The sequence below is a fragment of the Cyrtonyx montezumae genome, unplaced genomic scaffold (assembly GCF_038088225.1).
Source record: "Cyrtonyx montezumae isolate F1298 unplaced genomic scaffold, pur_monq_1.0 scaffold_3, whole genome shotgun sequence".
Taxonomy (NCBI): Eukaryota; Metazoa; Chordata; class Aves; order Galliformes; family Odontophoridae; genus Cyrtonyx; species Cyrtonyx montezumae.
Window position 1 is genome coordinate 130,083,571 of NW_027072034.1, and position 22,812 is coordinate 130,106,382.

Genomic DNA, 22,812 nt, shown 5'->3' on the forward strand with positions numbered 1-22,812 from the left:
GATCTGGAAATTTGCTACTTACACTGTAATTATATACATTCTTTTCATAATTCAGCACCTGTCTATTTCCAAAATATAGGATAATTTTAGAAATTTAGATCCATATTGCCTAATTACGTGTATGTAAACTAATGGCATAATTAAAATGCCCATTTTACAATTAGATTGTGGCATTGCTTAGTAAACAGCTTTACAAAGCTTTGTTTTACTCATTTTAAATGACTTCCAGAAAATGCAGATTCTCATGTAAGGTATGGTACATTGCAAGAACATTCAAAATGTCTAATAATGCATATTCTCAAGGGGTGAAAATTAAGATCAAAAATGCATATTTGATTACCTTTCTTTTGTTTTTGAAAACTTAGCAGTAGAATTGTAATATTCTGTTATTATGGATTATGTCTGGTTATTTGAAACAGTGCTTTTAGGTTAGTCTCTTCTGGAGAAAAAAAATACTCCATGTTTCAGAACAGTGTAACAAGTCAGCAAATGCTTTTATAAATGTAAACAATATTATTTTTGATGGTATTAAAAATATTTATTGATGAAAGTCAACAGACTGACGTGAGAATTTTCAATTCTAAGCAGAGCTGAATACATATTAAGTACAAATACAACTATTGTGCTCATTCTTGTGTCTGTAGTTCACTGGCTACTTTGAAATGAATCATTTTGCAATAGCTTGTATGCCATATCTTATTTGGTCTTAGAAATCTTTTCATTAACTTCACTAAAACCTGTTTGTGTAACAATATCAATAGCAGATATTCACAATTAGAAGCAGTAGCATGCATTACAATTTTATTTTGCTTCCAAGTGACAGCAGGGAGTAAAAAACACTGTTACATCAGCACTCAGCCTCAGATAATATTTTCAAAACTCAAAGCCATCAATGTTCATACTCATTTTATTCCTTTTCCAAGGTGATAATTATAGAAATATTTATACTGCAGAAAATACTCATTTTCCAGTGCTTCCTGTTTTAAGCAGCTGAATGTTCTCAAATTGAAAAATAAATAAGTAATACATCCTATAAAGTGTTATCTAAAACAGCAGACAATGAGATTGACAGAAACATAGAACCCAACTTAGAGATGCTAACAGTGAGTAAGCTGTTATTAGAAAATTGCTAAGATGTTGTGATTTACAGGTGTTTTTTTCCTGTATAGTTTATTGGACTTATTCTAGCAAGATTTAGATGAACTACAATTAACTTAGAAAAATAACAAATATTGATTTAATAATGGTTGAAGAGTCAATGATTGTGCATATTGATGCCAATATTCAGATTGGGTTTGTATCCTAACGTTAATGGATGAATATTTTTCTGGATTTACTATACAGAATTCAGTGAAACTAGGTATAGAAAAGCTGGTTAACTGCTAGTAGTAACTGCAAATCATAGAGAAAGGCATGTCTTCATAAAGTGCAGACCCTCATTGTTCCCTTCAATAAATGAAACGGAAGCAAAACTAATGCAAATTCAGAAGTCATTATGATTAACCGAAAAAAGCAACAAAATCTTCTTGTTTCAAGACAGATAATTTCTTCTTCCTTCATGTTCAAACAAGTCCTTTCTAGCTTCAGAATTACTTTTAATTCCTTGGGAATTATGTAATAGTGAGTTTTGTTGGCACAATGTATCATAGTTTTAACCTGGAGATCCGTTCAGCAGACCTACTCAAGCTTTTTAAAAATCTGATGAATTTACTACTACGTGACCTGCAGTTCACAGCTCTGTGTAATTGTTATCACTGGTTTTTGGCATGAAGTTTCCACAGTGAAAAATACTGATACGTTTATATGTACTCCTAAACAGCGTTTAAAGTGTGTAGTTTTTCTAAAGAAAGAGATGCTATAGGCTATAGTTTAGCCTTTCTCCTATAAGCTGTGTGGAAGCTCTTCTCTCTCAAATTGGAATCATGTCCAACATGGAAGAAAGCATCTCAAGATACCTGGTAACTGTCATTCACAAGTGTTGTGAATATTTGTTTATAAGCACTAACATATAGAGCTACAAAAAGTGTCCTGTCCTATCAAGCATGTCTTAATTCAACATTTGTTACACTGATGTTTTGTTTTCCATTTATTTGCAACATTCATTATTTGTTATTTTATTGCTATCAGAAATATACTATACTCCAAAAATAAACTGTAGAGAGAATGTATGAACAACAATGTCCTTCTCTACATACTTACGGGTGGAAAGATAGTATAAGTTATTGGTTTATTCATGACACCATGAGATAGATGATTATATTACAGGTCATTTCACATATAGTGAAATAAAGGAAACCATATGTCATAAAGATAACTATGTAGAGCATAATATGGGGCAATTTATAACCAGTGAAAAATGGATTTTTGTCAACACTTCCTGTGCCTTGGAAAATCATGGAGCAAATCCTCCTTGAAGATATGTTAAGGCACACGCAAGATGTGGAGGTGACCTGAAACAGTCAGCATGGCTTTACCAAGGACAGATTCTGCCTGACCAATCTGGTACCTTCTATGATGGAGTGACTACATCAGTGGATAAAGGAAGTACAAGTACCTGGAATTGTGGAAAGCGTTTGACGAGGTCCTGTACAACATCTTTATCTCTGAATTGGAGAGAGATGGATTTGAAAGCTGGAATGAAATAAATAATTGGCAGCCAGAGGGTTGTGATCAATTGTTTTATGTTCAGGTGGAGGCCGGTCATGTGTGATGTCCACCAGGGGTCCATCTTGGGATCTCTGCTCTTCAATATATTTGTCAGTTACATAGAAACTGGGACTGAGTGTACACACAGCAAATTTGCTGATGAAACCAAGCTGAGTGGTGCAGCTGATACGGCAGAAGGAAGGGATGTCATCCAGAGGGACTCAAAAAGGCTCAGAAATTTCATCCACATGAACCTAATGAAGTTCAACAAGGCCAAGTGCAAGGTGTTACATTTGAGTCAGGGGAATCCATGGTATGTATAAGGATTTGGAGGAGAACTCATTGAGAGCAGCCCTGCAGAGAAGGATTTTGGGGTCCTGGTGGACAAACAGCAGGTCATAAGCCAGCAGTGTGCTCTTGCAACACAGAAGGCTAACAGTATCCTGGGCTGCATAATAAGAGGGGTGGTCAGCAGGGAAAGGGAGGTGATTATTCCCCTCTGCTCTGCCCTTGTGAGGCCCCAATTGGAATACTGTGTCCAGGTCTAGGGCTCCCAGTAAGAGAAATGGAGCTCTTGGAGTGGGGCCATGAAGATGAACAGAGGGCTAGAGCAACTCTCCTATGAAAAGAAGGTTGATGGAGAAAAGAAAGCTCCCAGGAGACAACATTGCAATCTTCCAGTGCTTAACAGAAGCTTATAAGCAGGAAAGAGGCTGAGTTATTAGACTGTCTATTAGTGATAGCACAAAGGAGACTGGCTTTAAACAAAAAGTGGTGAAATTTAGGTTAGATGTTTAGAAAGAAATTTTTTACTCAGAGGGTGGCGAGGTGCTAGAAAAGGCTGCCCAGAAATGCTGTGGATGCCGCATCCCTGGAGGCTTTCAAGGCCAGGTTGGATAGAGTCCTGAGCAGCCTGCTCTTATACATAGCAGCCTTGCCCATGACAGCAGGGTTTGAATGGAGTTGAATCTTTAAGGTCCCTTCCAAAATAAGTCATTATGTGGTTCTATGACCATACCATGAGTTCAAGCACATCACTCAATCTGGTTAGATGGCTATTTTTAAAAAAGACCTGAATGCATTTTGAGACCATCATATTATTTAAATATACTGGGAATTATTAACTCAATTTATTCTGTAAATATCAGCATTTTTCTACATCTGGCTGAATACTATCTATGCTTGGCCTACTTGTTTCTAAAGTTTCTGAATATAACTACAAGAGTGTAATTGAAAAGTGTATCTGGAAATTATTTCATATATTTGGTTAACAGGTAGTTTTTCCTCAGATCTTTTGTCAGCAGATTTTATTTATTTTTTTTTTACTGAGATGTGTAGTAGCATGGGTCTGCTGGTTCACAGCAAGAATTCCAAGGCACCCTCAACCCTGGGTGCACTGGCACTCCTGCTGATAACCTAGCATATCCAAGTATCAAACCAGCCTGTATCCTCTGTATATTCCAGCACATTTTCAGGTGCTAGGTGGGTTTTTTATCTTTCAATTGCAGCCTTTGTTGTTCTCTTGATGAATTACTCAGTCAGTGTAAAAATAAAGCTATCAATATCAATGAAGGTGCCAATGAACTGTAGCAAGCTAAAGGATACAGCAGATTAACAATCATTATGTGTCAGAAGCTTATGATATGATGAAAATGATTATTGACATACACATTTACCTCTACAGAAAACAGTATTGCAAATAATTTGAATAAAGGGCAACTCTTAAGTTACGTATAGCTAGAATTAAGAATATAATTACAGTTGGAAAAAAAAAAGCTTTTTAAATTGTTTATGTCACACAGATAAAAGACAAAGCATAGCTTGAATTTCACTGTAATATTCTTAAGGATTTTAAAAAGATCACGTTCAAGAAAATGTCTTGGTTTTACCAGTAAGATTATTTATAAAATTGGGGAATTAATGCTACTCCTTTGCTACCACATGGCTTTTAGAGGTAGAAGTGTAGTAGTCTTCTGTAAATCCAAAGAAAATAGCTCGATGTGATAAATACATTCTTATTTCTGCTGCTGATATGAAGAGGGAAGTTGCCTTTTTTCCAGCTTCCACTCATTCAGTATACAAAAGATATTAAAGGCTTTAAAGCTCTGTTCACATGGTTGCATAGTCACTTGCCGGTTAAATGAAAACCAAAGTCTAAATAAAGCATGCATTAGCTCTCTTCTGCCACATGATAATTGGTCTAACCTCCCAAATGAAATTAAATTAAATTGTCTTTTGATGACTCCGTATAGAAAGGAAATCAGCATACCCATATTTAAAGTCCTGTGTACCTTTTCCTTTGTTTTCTTAACTAAGATAATCTTGAGCTTTATCCTAGCAATATAGATGCTAATTTTACTATCTGGCAATATCACAGCCTGTGACTCAATCAGACCACATAGAAAATTCCACTCCTACTTTTCCATTGGTGGTATTTAAGATACATTTTCATGAATACTTTTTTTTTCTCTTTCTCTCTGACTGTTTTAAGATTTATATTTGCAATGTTTTTCCTTCTTAGCGTATAACAGAGAAAAACAGGAAGGCTGAAATGACCATAGCAATCTCAAAAAACTGTATTACCTTTACAAAATGGGTATATTTCAGGACCTCCCTAATAAATATGCTAATAAATCCTTATATGTAACTTTGATGAACTGCTTAATCTGAATGTTACAAACCCAAAAATACATCCTTAGGTGTATTTACTCCAAGATGAGACCTTCTTCTGAATATACTTAATGCTATCAAGGTCTGGTTTCATGCCAGCAATGATCTTGCTGGCACAGGAAACCTCAACTGCACTTTACCTTCTAGCCAAAGTTGATCTTGGTCAGAATTTATAGCTCATTTTACCCCAAGCTCCACCTCCTCTTTTTATTGCACCCTTCAGATTTGTCAAGATAAAGTGCTAACAAAATTTATTTCTCATCCAGTTTGGTCAAAACAATCTGGGTTATGTGGTATTTAATCTGTTGAAATTGGTGTCTGTCTCACCAAGCTGGTTTAGGGAGCAGTTACACAAGCACTCGTGCCAACTGATCCAGAGCTGCAGCTCTATAACCAGGTAATTGTTTGCTGCTGCAGTCCCAACACAGCCCAATCCATCTTTGTCCCTCTATCCCCTTTTCAGGCTCCTCTGGCTAAAAGAGAACTTACTGAAAATCCTAAATCTCCAGCAAATGCCCCAGAGTGGGGTCAGATAGACTTGAGCTGGTAAAAGGGAGATGACAAATAAAGAAATAAAGAAATAAAGAAATAAAGGAATAACAGAAGCTGATGGAGAGGAAGTGAGGGTTAAGGAGGAAGGCAAATTCTGGGAGCAGCAGAGGGATCTTTTTTTTTTTTTCCTAGAGGAAACCAGGGCAGCAGAGGTGTGAGGCTGAAGAGCATTTGCCTCTGCACTGTCTTATCTTGCTGTCATATTAATTGGCATCTTGGTAAAAGTTTTGAGGAGACCAGAACTAGTCTCCGGGTAAGAAAGACACATGGAATATCTGTAGAAAAACATGATGAAGTGATTTGATCCACAAAGGGATTTAGGAACACCCAAAGCTTTTAAATTCATTTGACAGAGCTTTCATTATGGAGATCTTGAACAAAAAGGGGAACCTGCTGCCTGAAGTATTTTTAGCTTTGAACTGTTTCCTAAAGCTAGGGCAGATGTTTTCTCTTTTCCCAGCTAGAAAATCCTGTCCCAGCCCACCTGTGACTGAGTCAGTGTGTGAGGCAACTCCGTAATCCACCCCAAAGAGATTCAGTCAGGCTCACACCAACAATTTACACTATTTGAACTGATCTCCTTTATTTATCTGGGAGCAAATTAATTAGAGTGTGCATCGTTAACAAACAACGTGCAGAACAGTAGGGATGAACAACTGCTGTGAGCCAGAGCTGATGCTCCTGGACCTCTGAGAAAGTATCCGCCCTTGATCACAGGTCCTTATGCCAATTCCTTACTAAAAAAAAAAACCACAGCACTGTCTCTCTCGGTGTGTAGCATAAGGTTTAGAACCTTCACTTCAAGCTGAGGATACAGAGTTAATATTTTTTTTCTGTTGAGGAAAACTTGAATGCACATGCTCTAGTTCAGTTTTCAGATTACAGAGTATTTCATAGCAGGATACTTTGTTCTTCCTATAGGACTCAGAAGTAGGGCATAGGTACTTCCATCACCTAGTGACATTTTTGTCTCTAGGGGATAGGATGTGAAAAATGAGGAACCCAGGCCCTCTCTGGAGTATACTTCCTGGTAAGCTTCATTCCACTGAACATCCCTCTTTTGTGTTCAAAATGTGACCCCACACAGCTGCTGTTAGACACAGACAGAAGAAACATCTGAGATAAACATACTGTCTGACTAAGCAGAAGAGGAAATTAACTGCATGACAATTCCTTAACCAGAAAAGTCGAAGAAGAATTACGCATTACTATTGCCCTTTAAATGACAAGCAGAAATGAAGATCTCATGTGAGTCCATTGATTGGATTTGGCTCTGCCAGCCAATCAGCACAATGTCTAATTTATGTGCCCCAAATATATTTGAAAACCGAGCTAAAGATGCTCACATGATAATGTTTTGGCAACTCTAGCACATGAACAGTTGCAAACATTTAGACATGGAACAAATTTTAGTGATAGGAATTTCAGTACTTATAACAGTCAGCCTCCCCAGAGTTAAGTGGCAGCCAAATAGTCATTTTCAAGCTCCATATTTTAGATTTAGAAAACTCAAATGCTGCTCAGATACCTGAATCTAATGTGTATATTGAGGATAAAATTCAAATGCCACCCCCAACCTACAGCACTGTTTCACCACCTTAGAGGACAGCAGCTGCATGACAGGCTGGAGGCATGCACAGCTCATCTCTGGCTGAATCCTCTCCTCCTTTTTGGCCAGCACTTTAAGGTGCAGTCACTAGCACTGATCTCACTCTCCCAAGCCAGGGTTGTGTGTGAGCAGCTTGTTTACTAAATCTCTGCTCCTGACTTACTTTCTACTGCCAAGAGTTTGGGGCCTGTTTTCCACCAGCATTCATTAACTTTAAGTTATCATGCAGCATGCCAAGTTTCCATCAGCCCAGCAAAAACATTCTCAATTCCAAACCCTGTTTTCCTGATGGCAACACTCAGTGCTGTAGCCTTTCTGAGCTGTCTTGGCCAGAGATATCTGTTTACGCAGTTAAATTTTCCTAAGATGCTGATGGGAGTGTACACACTTCAATAAGGTAGAAGATGATAGCAGCCACTGGAGCAGATCCTTTCTAAAATCAAAATAATTAGGGGGAAGATCACCCAGATGTAAAAAAAAAAAAACAGCCACAGGAAAAAAAATGCTGTAAACACATACGCAGTTTTGGTCTAAGATGATCAAGAATTCTGTCCCTATAAATCAAAATCATAACTCTGGGATCCCAACATTTTCTTGTTTTTCTTGAGAAGCAGTGAACTAAAACCCTTTGGGCCTTGCTCAAAGGTGGAACAGAAAACAGTGGCAGAAAATATCACAAACTGAAATCTTGCCTGGCTGAAAACTGGGGATTTGTTTTGGCAAACCTCAATTCTTCTCAGCATACTCGGTGAGTGTGCAGGTATTCAGCTCCCAGAACAATTGTATGAGTCCTTAATTACTGTCCACCGAAGTAAACGAAGTGAAGTCATTGATTCAGATGGGTTCTCAGCTTGCCTCAGTCTACAGGTTGCAAGGCTGTGACTAAATGACTAATGGCACCATTAGTATATGTTGCAGTTTGAAGGAGAAACTATCCCATGGCTGTTCAGTGGGATAGGTGCCCTAAATAAAGCAGGATTTTAACATCATTTATAGTACAAAGAGAACTAAAAATCTACATTCTGTTTTGAATTGCACAGTACTCATAAAGATACATCTAAGGTTTTGCAAAAGGAGGTGAAATTTTATTATCAATCAGGAGGAACTGACATTTGAAATGGCCTCAACCACAGAGTAATGAGACATGATCAATGGACTGAAAGAATAGTTTTTAAAAACTTCCAAGAGGGAATGAAGGAACTAAAGGCTGGGAAATCATATTAAGTTCATATTAGGGAAACTGGTAGAGATTTGTAATAAAAATATCCTGTAATCAATCAAAATGTGATAAACAGATAAATAAGGAAGGCTGGCCACTGTTTTTGCACAGGGAAATCATACTTCATGAATTTAACAGTTTTTCAAAGGTGCTTAAGAGCAGGCAGATGTAAGTAACAGAGGCTATGCAGATAGTACCATTTTTCAATCAATTTTATAGCATTCTTCTGTAGAAAGCTATGCTGCTATTGCAGCAGGGAAGAATCCTTCAAAACTTCAGATCTGAACAGATTTTAGAAACAAAAGCTACAAGTCATGAGAAGATTTTACAAGAGAATTCACTGGAATCTAAGCTGAAGCTTGTGTTTCTCAACACTGTCATAAATGACCTAGAAAAGGAAGTACATTTTAAGACAATGGCATTCACTGATAATACAGGATTTTTAAAACAAATATTCATGTTACTTACTGTCTTGCTAATAAACTGACAGGGGAAATATCCTGCTCCTAAAAGCAGGATCATAAACAAAACCAGTCCCAACTCGATCTCAGAAGTAGTAGTCTAAATTAAATACTACTACTATGAAAAAAGATTTAGAAATCAGTGTGGTTAAGTTCTCATAAAAATCTGCTCAGTGCTTAACTCTGATTTCAAAAGTAAAGAGAGAAAATCTTAGAAAAGGAACTGAGGAAAAAAGTGAAATCACTATTATCCTGTTCTTATAAATTATGATAGGTCCAGATTTAGAGTATAATTTGCTGTTCTGATTACATTAATAAGAATATGGTGGCATAAGAGCAGGCACAGAGCATATACTCAGAAACTACAGATTTCTTTCCATATCAATAGGGATTAGTAGATGTGAATTTCTTAGTTTGGAAGAGAGAAGACTCAAAGGATTGTGCTAGAAGTCACCGGTGGTAATTGTGAATATCAGAAGATGAGTAAGATATGATTATTCAAGCACTTGTGGTCAAATTTACAAAACAACAGAGACAGAGAAAGCATCAGAGAATGGCTGTCTCTTCACTGCTCTCCACATTGAGAGACAAGATACCTCAGTCTGACTTTGCAAGGTAAATATGGGTGGTCTTTAATAACAGTGTAAGGAACACTAATAGAGCTATGGAGCTTAATAGAGCTTAATTCATCACAAGTCCTGTTTTGTAGAATCTTATTAAACATAAAGCTATTTACAAATTATTCTGTTACATTTTATTGCCATGTGACAGACAGCAGCAGAAGGGCAGTCTGACAGAATAGTGTCTGATGTGGAAATGCAAATGGAACAAGGGTGTGCCATCGAATTCTTGCATGCAAAAATAAAGTGTCACCCACTGGCATTCACTGACATTTGCTGAACATTTATGGAAAGCAAACAGATGTGAGTGCACTGAGGCAGTGGGCGGTACAATTCAGCAAGGGCAGCAATAGGTCATGGAACAGATAGTTATAAGTGTGACATGCAGGCTTCCGATAATAGCTAGCGAAACGTATAGCTAATGGTGGTAACTATGTTGAGATATTGACTACGTTAGCTGAAAATTTGTTCTGCCAAATAGTGTTATTGTGCTCTTTGTTTTTGTTTTCATGGAAATAAATAGGAGGCATTACTTTCACGGCAGCCTATGTACATTGCAGCTTATTGTTGAACAGATCAACCATATGCTTATTTCCAAAAATCAAATTAGGCAGTACAGGGGGGGCTGTCATCCAGGATGGCTTTACACTATATACAACAGCTGATGTATCTGATTCTTCCAAATAATATTCTCAGAATCTGTTTTCATCAATTTTTTTTGTTCTAAATTAATCAGATGCTACTGCTGAAAGGCCAGACATGCCTGGGAAGGCTCTTCTTGGAGCCCTTTTAAAAAGCCAGTCATAAAATCCTCATTGATTTCTGTGTAGTTAAACACTATTAAGTCATTAGTAAGGGATGGGTTTTTGGAAAAAACAGAGAACAGGAATATGCAGGTGCTTGCACTTCACTGCTAGTTCTGAGGAACCATTATCATAACATTTTACTACATTGCTTTCTTATTACTAGCTAGGTGTGAGCAGAACTACAATGTGACTCAAATGGTACAACATTTTCCCACAAAAAATAAGTTAGCATTGTTCTTCTTCTTTCCTGGGTACTTTGCCACTTGTAACAGAACTGATTATCCCTCCAAGAACATTCTGTACACTACTCTTATTAACAAAGGAGTAATATTTCTGCCAAGTTGTTTACTGGAGTTATTGCCTTAGTCATTTTGCCAGATTTATCAGATATGTATGGGTAAAGGGGTCATCCCATATTGATTAATTCTTACAACATACATATATACATGACAAGACTTTAGTGTTTCAGTGTTAGGTTTCTATTAGAAAAATCAGACTGAATGACTTATACTAAATAACCTCTATTTTACTTCCTACCTACCTAATACTGTCAGCCTGTAAAGCACTGCACACATCTAAACCAGTTCAAATCAATAAGAGCAGTTGGTGTCTGTTCACCAAGCTATTGCTGGCCTTTTATGTTCAGACAAGAAAACTTTTGAGGATTTTGAAGATTCATTATCTTGTAAGGCTGTCTGAAAATAATATACCCTGTCACTTCATATATATTCTTATGATAAAGATTTAGTAACACAGTACTGTAATGATTATTTGGTTTAGATGTAATAGACAATACTTGGGTCCTTGAGTAGCCAGTATAGGGATAATTATCATATGCAAAATAGTAAGGGCATGTAAACTGCATGAGTGCTGTTTGCATTAACTGTATAGTGAATGTAGCCACTACCTCATAAAGTTACAATATTTCTCTACAGATGTACCAGTGCTTTAATTGAATGCATCATAAAGAATAAAACACATTACAAACTAGGTAGGGAAATACTTTATGACCCCAGAGAAGGTACTTAATTCATCAGAAGTCCTGTTTTGTAGAATCTTATTAAACATAAAGCTATTTACAAAGTACTGTGTCATACATACTACACAAAGGCATGGTGATTTAGAAGACACTGAGAAATGCTCAGCGAAGACAATAATTCTTATTTGGCAAAAGTAATGGGGAATTCAGATTAGGATTTTTCAATTATTATTCCTGCAGACATGCCAGACTTAATAGTGCACATCATATAAGCTAGTGAATATCCGAAAGCCATATGAATTGTAGAAGAGCATACAGGGAAAGACTGGAGGACTGATCAACAGCTTCTGGCAGTTCTTAATGCAGTCAGTTGCTGTGATTGCCAGCAGTCATCTCCACCCCTCTGCTGAATGTTAAAATGGCTGTTTCTTGCAGAACCCTTGTAGATCTTTCTGTTTATAATCTAGCAGGTCTGACCAAATTCAGCAGTATTACTCCTGTTCTCTCCCATGACAAAGCAGATTGGCCACAAGTAGCTCTCATGCTTGCTAAGGAGTCTTTCTTAGGTTAGGAGAGGTACAGAGAAAAAAGCCCTCAGACAATCAACAATCTGCATACAGCTTGCTGATAGATGTGCCAGAAGCTATAAATACGATCATCAAACTGTTTTAGTCTGTGTCTTCTCCTGTGTCTCCATTCCTTCCTAGGCAGGGGTTCTGCCTCCAGCCTGTCTCTTAAAAAAATAAAAATAAAAAATCAGTGTTTATATGCCTTCCTTCCTAGGCAGGGGTTCTGCCTCCAGCCTGTCTCTTTAAAAAAATAAAAATAAAAAATCAGTGTTTATATGCCTTCGTGAACTAGGGCAGATTTCCCAGAGGTGGTGCTTTCCCAGACTTGTTTACCTGTCTGGGGAATTTGCATTAATCTCCCTCTCTCGCCAGTGAACTGGGAATATAATACATAGCACAACATTGGAAAGATAATTATTTTTTTTAGCATTCTTGTTCTGGCATCTAAGACATTTCAGTATAATTGTTTTTGAATTTTCCAGGCTTCCAAGACATCCCATTTGTCACACGCTATTACTATTTAATATAGATAGTACAGAAACATTGAAAGGATGAGGGGAACTAGTACCTGTTCTTTAGTGAGGAGGCAAGAGATGCAGCCAGTGGACTAAACTCATACTTGTATGAAGTTTTAAAGCAGAGGAGAAACCTGAAGAAGGAACAATATTAAAAGAGAGCATATTATCATATATGGCTAATGGATATTTGCACACCTTAGACTTAAAAAGAAAAATTATAACCTTTGTATTTTTTTACTGATTGTCTTAGTCAGATCCAGTCTGAACAAGAGCTGTCTAAAAGGGGGAGTTAGTGCCCTGACTTTGCCTCAGTCTCACAGTACAATTCAGCCTGTCCCACTTTCCAGGATTATCTCATGTAGAGTTACATGAATTCATTAGATGCCTTCCTTTACTCTCCCACATAGACTCAGAAGTAGAAAGATGGATGCTTATCTCCTTCCTACACTTCTCATTTAATGAGTTATTTGGTACTTAAATTCAGTAAAAAGTCCCTGGAGAAGACTGAAATGTTAATTGTGGCCAGGATTACAACTGAGCATGTCTGATGCTATGCACTGGGTGTATAATTGTTCAGTTGCTGGAATATTCACCCAGGAAACAAGTTAACTGGAACTTAGGTCTTAACTGGCCTAAGGGAGCAAATGCACTTCTCCAACACACTGGTGGTGAGGTGCCAAGTGGCAGGATGACACTGAGAAGGTGACTTCCCATGGGGAAAGTGAGCTACTGTGTGGGTGGGAGTGGCAGGGTCATAAGGAGTGGAGAGCGGAGGTGTATCTGCTGCCCATACATCAAAGCCTTCAGCTGGGGGAGCAGAACTTGGCCACACTTCCAGCACTGTGTTTGTTCATCAAGCAGTGATAGGTTAATGTAAAACACATATTCCAAGATTCAGCTGCATAACCCCAGTTCCAGCCTGACGGCTGTTTTAGCACCAAGCTCTTTTCAATAAGGAAGCAAAATGGCTGAAGGCCTACATTATTACCTGTTGAATTCAGTGGCAGTGCTCCAAAGCCAGTGAGATCAGCTATTAAACTTAAATGATGAACTCAAATCCACGGCATTAATTAATGGCAAAAGTGAGAGTAGAATGGAAGAGGTGTTGGCAGGATTTGCACATGGACAAGACAGTCATGTCTCTGAAACATAGTTCTGTTTAAGTAAAGATTAGGTCAATTAACAATAGAACAACTGGAACAGCTGTAGCCATACTTCTAAAAACTCTTAAAAAAATACTTGCTGTGTTTGGTAGAGGCCACGGGCTTGAAACAAGACACATTACAAGTGTATGCCTTACTAAATGATAAAGGTTTGGTTAATTCTGAAGCACTTAAGTCATCAGAACCATATTTCTTTTCTTTTTCCTCCTATGTCTTCTTAGACAAGGAGTAGCATGACTTGTAGCCTGACATGTGCCACAGGAACCTTCTACACTATGTAAACAGCAAAAAATAAACAGGATATAAAATAAAATACAAATAAAATAAAATGATCAATAAATACATCCTCTCATCCATTTTCATAATACTTAACAGAAACATGAACATTCCTACAAATTATTTCACAGAAAGTGGCTTTCTCACCTAGAACCAAGCTTGTGGATGCACAATTTATCCCAAAAATCCAAAGCTCTGGATCTCAGAACACACTACAGCAGTATTCTTTGCAGAGGTAAGGCAACCGATGTGTTTGACAGGGAGATATTAACATGAGCATCCTTGGTCATAGGGCAGGAGGAAAATAGGATTCTGCAACTCTAGATGAAATGATTCTGCAGCTGGGTGTCTCTGAATATAGAGGTCCTCAGAAGCATAAGTTTAGCTGCAGAATCACAGCTCCTTTATGGATTAAGGGTTCCATGCAACAAGGTCTTATCTGCAGTGAAAACGAAGTTGCAGTATTGATGCTGGCACTGACCTGTGAACATCTCATCCATAAGCACTGTAGCTGGGAAGTGAGGAAGCAGGGGAGGATGCACACACCCTCATATGGACAGTCCATGACTTGTTATTTATAGAAGATAGAAGAGTCAAAATCCAAGGTGCCTCTTTTCCATACGAGTGATTAACTACTGGACTATAAAGTCAGGTTCGTGTGGCTCACTGACTTGTGAAATTGCATGGTCTGTCTCCAACAGGAGGCTCAATGAACACTCTGAATATCTTATTGCTGCCCAGCTCCTCATCCTCTATCCCTGCATGGCCAGGGGCTCACATTTCCCAGGTAGGTGACAGATATGCATTTAAAATTTCAGGCCGAGAGTAAAATTTGTTAATTGCTTCCTTTGTGACTGCTGTAATTCCCAGGGTGTTGTGTAAAAAGGTGCTTTTTCAAGAACTTTCAGAAGAAAAGCATGAACCCTGCTCCATTACTTCAGAGTATGGTTTTAGGTTTGCACCAATGGGAAGGGGAACAAGCAGCAGATCTCTAATAGGCAGAAGCAAATTTTGGCAGACAAAGATTGGGCATTTCAAATTATGTGGACTTTATATGTACATGTGACTTTTCTACTGACCCTGACAGCAAATGTCTGCACAGCCCAAAAAAGTTAAGTTTCCATGAAAAGTACCACTTTGCCCAGGCTTGTATAGAAGGGACAATAAATTGATTTTTTTTTTTAATTTCACCTAAAGTTTGGGCACAGAACAGTTGAGGCTGTAGAACCTCATTTATAAATATAGACCTTTTTCAAATTGAACTATCTTTTCTAGCAGATATCTTATGTTTTAAAATACTAGTGTTCCAGAGATTCAGGGCAGAGCTAAGTAAATAATTTACAGAAATTATTTTGATGAAGTTGGCCACTTTTTCAATCCATGAAAGATAAGTTGGAAGGAAATAAAGCCAGAGAATAAGAAACTCAATTTCAGATTCCATGAAGCATCCTCAAAAAAAAAGAGATACATTTAAGGGGAGTGTCATGTGCCACAACAATTCATTTATCTGTTGGTATAAAGTCACCTTCAGACAATGTTTACAAACAACATATTTAAAAAGGTAGCTTACATATTGCTGAATAAACCATATCCTGCTGTTGGAACAAGGAAGTCACAATCAGCAGTTTTGTGCTGACTCCAGTGAGAGCTGGTCACATGAGAAAAACTGATACAACAGTCATGTTTTCCAAATGACTTTGTGCTATTGACTCGAAATAATTCGTCTCAGCAAATCTTATTCCCATTAACCTCAGGCTGTTATGTGATGCTACATTAAATCCAGAATAGGGATTTTAGTAGTTTGTTCTAAAAAAAATAGAAAACCTTTTCCACATAATTAAATAATAAATAGACAAACAAACAAACAAACAAACAAACACTTCTATGGCCTGTATTGTTAAAAAAAACAAACCAAAAAACAAACAAACAAAAAAACAACACGATCTTGGGTTTCTCTTTGTGGGTTTTGGTGTTTTTTGTTTTTCGTTTTGTTTTGTTTTTTGCTTTGTTTTGTTGTTTATTTGTGTTCATTTTGTTTTGTTTTGTTTTCTGCCACGTTTATTCAGGATCAGGTAACTTTGTAACTTTTTTCCTCTAACTTTGTGCCAGATCAGGTAGCACCTGCAGTTGCCAGAGAGCCAGCACAAAAGCAGAAAGCCAACATAATTGTTCTGTTGTGTGCACTAGATAATTCATCATAAATGTGATCAGTTGCCCATACCTAATCTGTACAGAGTTTATACTGCTGGATCACCTGGTAAGGCAGAGTCTCCATAACAATAATCAGGAAAGCAAAAGCTTATTTGCCTAGCAAGGGAATGGAGAGGAAATACATTAGTTCAACCAGAAACTGAAACAGAAAATAATTATAAAACCCATAGAGCTTAAGGATGCTAGAGACATTATTTATTATGAATATGTGCACTTATTAAGGTTGCACTTAATACACACCTGGTATACAACTCCCATCTATATGCACAGAGGATATGGCACAGTTTATCTGGCAGCAGACCTACCACATGCTGAAGATCTGAGGATCTTCTAAGAGTAGGACCACAGGCTTTTGCTTCCAGGGATTACCACCTGGAGAGAGCACTGCATGAAATATCTGCAAGATCTGCTCTTCACATGCGTGTGTATGTGTGGACAAGTATGCACCATTTCACTAGTTACATTATGGAGGAAAAATATTTCTTTCTCCCTTGATAAATAGGGAATAATTTTGGGGAGGGAACAGTTCATAGGTGTAAACCTTTTTAAATTGACTGTACATTGGCAGAGCAAATGTGGTTTTCCTTATTCATGCAGCTATTTCCATTTTGATTTGTTTTGGGTTGTGTTTTTTGTTGTTGTTGGTTTGATTTTTTTTGTGAGTTGGTTTGTTGTTATTGTTTGTTTGTTTTTGTTTCTTTCTTTTTTCTAAATGCCTTCAAATCTTGGTCCATTTGTTCAGAAAATCCAGTTACATTCTCAGCAGGCTTCTCACAGTGGTAGGACAATGTCTCACCTCCTTCATCTTTTTTCCTCTTTTTGTACACAGATACATTCTAAGACCTTTCTTATGATTAGTGCTTACTCCAGTGCTCTGGTGTAGTTTTGAATATACACATCTAGAAAAGTGCCTTAGGCTGGCATGCTACTTGTCCTGCACCATTCTAGATTAAATCAAAGCAAGACAAACTTCAGTGCCCTACTGCTGTGGGTTCTGATCACTTCTGTGTTTCACAGAGAAAGTTAAATCTGCCAAAAATTGCTTGTGGGTAAACTGAGCAGAGAATATACATTGAAGGGCATTAAGGAAGCCAGTAAAAGCAATGCACTCAAAGAAAATGGTTAGATTTTTCTCCAATGTACTGCCTTCATTTGAGGTTAGTGGTTAAATACAGAAGATTTTCCACCTAATACAAGATTTTCTGTAGATGATTTCTGTTTAGTAACTGTTCATAGGGATTTTGCAAAATGTGATTTAAAACAAACAAACAAATAAACAAAAAAACAGTAGGCCATCTTATTGAGACTATTATCAAAAGTTCTAGGGGGTGTTCATTGTAATAAAACATAGATAGCATTCCTTATTTCTTATGTTCTGACCAGAAAATGAATTCTTTGCTAGAGAAACTAATACATTTGCTGTTCCAAGAGCACCAGTTGTGATCTGAATACACTGTACATGTAGAAAATAAGCAAGCATGTAACCCCATCATTTCATAGATGTGATAAAATAAATATGAAACTGAAAAAATCTTTACCCTTCAGCTGTAATACATTCAGTACATTACAGAAGATGCCAAATTGAACAAAAAAGAGAAAGACTGGGAATCAAATAGACATCTCTTTTAGGTTCCTATGAAGTATTCAGAGATAGAATTATCTGCAAGATTTTGTCCCCGCCTTTCCAAATAGAATTGCTGCCTTCGTACTTACAGCATCACTACAGCACTTCATCTCTTGTACATTATTATCTAGTCAGGCTGTAGTCTTCATCCACTGATGTAACTGTTCATACTGAAGTTCTTCATTGCCCATACTTCAACCAAATCCTTTGCTTGTGTCCCTCCTGAGTTCTTGCCTTGTCAAAGTTCCTGCTACGTTTTCTTCCTATTTATAGAAAAATATGCCAAGTGGTAACTTGTTTGCAAGAGAGATTAAACATCTAATAGCAAGTTAAAATATAAATTTGATAAATACAAGAGTGTAACTGAAGAAAATACCTTCTAGCAGAAGACCATGTAATACTATGAACAATAAACTAGAATTCCGTAAAATCAACAGAGCCCACACTGAATGGATTAGATACTATCTGGCAAGTCTTGAAATGCAACTATAAACATTGAGTAACTGTTAAATAAAGTCCCAAAGGGCTACTCTTTGACTCTGATCTTACTTCACAATTTAATTAAATTAAAGCAAATAAAATTAAAAACAACAACAACAACAACAACAAAAACACCTATCACTGTAGCTTGTTTTGAGAACAAATGTGAGAGGAGTGATGGGAAAAAAAAAACCAAATGCCTGATGTGCTGACATCATTTCATCTCATTTCATCTTGGTTGTGTAGGTAATTATATAATTTTCGTTATGATCAGAAGTAAAGTCATATACCTAATCAAAACAGTAAGGACCATTCTCCCAAGACCGGTGGGGGGGGGGGGGGGGGGGGGGGTTGAACCAAGAGGAGGGGTCCTGCATTGGGTCTCAGAGTCCCTGGTGGATCAGACTTCCCAAAATGATGATGTGTCTATAAAGGATAAAAGAGTTCACTGATTTATGAACAAGGTGATAACAGTTTGAAGTAGAAAGATTTTGCTGCATATGCTGCAGGTGAATCACAGCTATCTGACTTGAAGGAGCAATTAATATACAGCAAATGAGTTGCCTTTGTTATGTATGAGGTCAGATGAACAATCCCTTCTGGACTTAAAATATATTAATTTATGTATGGGAAAAAAATTACCCTCTCTAAAGCTTTATCCATCCCTAGGGGACCAGTGGAGCATACAAGGAATAGCAATCAAGTTTCTGGTTATTATTTTAACAATAAAAATGCAAACAACTCTCAACAATTCTTCAGATAATTCAGGATCTTCCAAAATGGACATTTCAAAATGTCACCTTCTCAAATCTCTATACTGACTTGTTTTCCCTTACGCCCTTCCAATCACTAGTGGAATGAATAATACTGGTGACTTTCACTCCATTTGAATTTTTTTTCCTTGCCTTCCCTGTTATTCTCAAGAATTCCTCAGATTTGAAAATGTTACTGAACAGTTAAAGGAAAACTAAACTCTGGCAAGCATTGGCTGTTTTCCCCCAGCAGCTCCATCTCACCTGCTGCCAAGACTCACATGGGGTAATGGCAAGCAAGTAGCAGCCAGACACCCACAGACCCAGCAACACCTTCTCCCTCTCCTCCACACCCTCACTGCTGGTGGCCAGAGCTCGTCCTGCAACCCACCACCACCTGCAGATTTCCCCAAGGAAGAAGGATATGGAAGTTTTATGGGGTGATTCAAAGTGGGCAGAGCAGTCTGGAAAATCAGGGCACTTGTATTGCTCTCCTTTTCCTTGTCTTCAATGAAGTGTTACATTGTAAATGTAAATTGTCTTGAACTAGAAAATAAAAATAAAAAGAAAAGAAAAAAAAAAGAAAAAAGAAACATTGCAGATGTATACAGAATGAAATCCAGACTGCCTGATGAAAGGACCAGCAATTAATTAAAAGATTATTAAAAACAGGACTTAATTATGTTCTCACGGGTTACACTGTTGTCTTTAGACAGTTTGCTGATATTCAGTACGGAAAGATTTCTTTAGAGTTGTTCCAGGGAAAAGGGTGGGGGGAATACAGAGCTTACCGTGGGAGACATCATGAAGTAGTTTTATCAACAGCTGGACTGCAAATCTGTGGACAGAAAAATCACTCTGATCTTTTCAAACTGCAGTTTTCTTAATAAAAGACTATTCCTTTAAAAGGAGAAAAGTTATCATAGAAAGAGTTTTCTTAAACCAGTACAATCTGGGGTTGAGGAATTTGGAAGGTGTTTTATATGGATTTTTGTGGTTTTTAGCTGGGTGGCCAAAATATACTACATTAATTTTCAGTCTGCTCTTGCAGACTGCAGCAGAGTGGAGAGTAAACAATTAGGTTTGTTTGCTTTCTGAATTGTGATACTCTGGATCTTTCATTGATTTAAAGGTATGTTGATTTTATTTAACACTTTGACAATGCGTGCCAATACACAATCTCAAATGCTTTATAGTAATAATAAATGAAAATAATTCAATGAAATAATAAATTCAATGAAAATGAAAATACTTGGTACATACTAGTGAAAAAATACATAGTAATGTAAAAAATCTTATGAAAAAAAAGAATCTTTGATAGATGTTATGAATCCCATTTTGTATATGGAGGAATAAAACAGTTGAAAAGTTAACAATCGTGGCCAGCAGCAATGCAGTACCTAAAAGGAACAACCACTGAAGCAGAAATTACAAACGGGACCAGAACAGAATTTGGAGGCGCTCAGTACTCAGTAACTCCTGTGATTCTTTAAGCAAATGCCCAGATAAAAACAGCTGAAGTGGAAGTTTATAGAAAAAGATATGCTACAGTTCCTCTTTTCATCTCCAGGTTCATCCTGGTCACAGGTTATACCATACAAAATGTTTGTTTCTGTTGCAATGATAATGGGAAAGCGTGGTAAGAATGAGCTGAGAGAGAATGTACATTGCTCCTCCATACAGAGGGCCTCTCATTAGCACAGTAGCCTTCCCTGCAATAAATCTGCCCCTGATTTGTTAATGTTCACTAATACGTAGTTCACTGTAATAAATTAGAGTGAATTGTACTCACTAAATTGCTTATGAAGTTACAGTTTCCCTTTGCAAGACTGGAGCTGCCTATTTGGTCCATTTGCTAGTTCCGCTCTGTCCTGCTCTGCTCTGTGTGGCTTTCTGAGACTCCAGTTCTCGTCTCCAAGTTACAGATTCAAGTGCACCCAGGAGTTCTAAGCAAAACAAAATAGAAACCATTGAGTTTCATTTGGTTTCATGCTGAAATCATACAAAACCAGACACACTATTTTTAGAGAAGGTAATTAATCAAATTATACAAATGAGGTTTCTAAGAGGTTTCCAGTCAATTTGGGCTGAGAATGGAGTACATGGGTTTCAGACCAACATCTCAGACCAACATCTCAGCACCTCACAGATTTTAACCAGTGCACATGATAAAATATTGATACTGACTTGATAGATCCATAGAGCCCCTTCAGCACTGCTGACCACACAGAATCTAAACAAATGCACAGGATAATTACACAGTTGTACCTCAAGATGTTCCTTTCTCAGGATAAAGTTTGACATAGCAAAAGAAAGGGAACCACTACTATCTGACATTGGCTGTGAATTCCCTTCCACCACTGACCCTTAACTGATGCACAATAAGCCAGTTCAAGAAGGTAAGAAGAAAGTGATTCAAGTTTAACATGCCACTGACTCAACATATTTATTTAAGAGATAAACAAGTCTCTCAAGTCAGCCAAACACCAGTGATTATGCAAGAGTAGCAGGAGCATAAGTTTAGGAATAACAGAACTTTACTGTTATCCCTCTTTTACCCTGTTTACTGTTTTACTCTGTAAAGTAAAATTGCAGTGTCTAAAATTCCACATTTAATTTAAATAGATTGCAGTCAGCTACATCTTAATTTAAATATAATTAACATCATCCAAGGTAGTACCACAGGATCACAGGAACAGAATGGTCAAAGACCAGACTGGACTCTGAATCCATCTGCTCCTACCCCTGCCCAAGCAGGGAGACTCAGAGAAGGGTGCCCAGGCCCACACCTAGTTGGCTTTTGAAGATCTCCAAGGAGTGGGCTCTCTGGGCATCATCTGTCAGTGCTGCATCATACACACAGCACAGAAGTGCATCATCATGTTCAGAGGGAACATCCTGTGCTTCCATTTGTACCCATAGCCTCTTGCCCTGTCACTGGACATCATCAAAAAGAGCCTGGCTTCATCTGTGCACCCTTCCTTTGGGTATTTATGGACATTGATGGGATCCTCCCTGAGTCTATTCCAGGATAAACAGTCCCAGACCTCTCAGTCTTTCATCATAGGAGAGGTGCTCCACACCCTCCATCATCTTACTTCCTAACTCTCCCCTGTAGCTCCACATCTCTGTTGTACTGGAAATCCCAGCACTGAATGAACTATACAGTTATGGTCTCGCCAGTGTTAAGTAGAGGGAAACTATCACATCCCTTGACCTGTTCACAATAATTTGTCTAATCCACCAGAAAATAACATTAATTTTCTTTTCACCAAGGGCACACTGCTGACTCATGTTCAATTTGGTGTTCACCAGGACCCCCAGGACCTTTTCTGCAGAGCTGCTTTCCAGGTGGGTGGCCCCCAATGTGTGTTTACTGGTGGTCTCACACTAACATCAGCCAGTTCCTTCGTACATGGGTGCATCCTATCAGGGAGTTCCCAGTTTGTTAAAGTATCTCTTAACTTCATCTAGTAAGTGTAAACAAGTAAGCGAAGACATTAACCCATAATGGTGTGTACAGTACAAGACTTTTGCTGTCATACATCATTCTACCTGAAAATATCAAAGATATTTCAAATAAATTACTTTATAATGACTTATAGAGATTATAAAACTCTGTACAGATCTTTTCTTTTTCCTGTGTGGCCAGGTAAT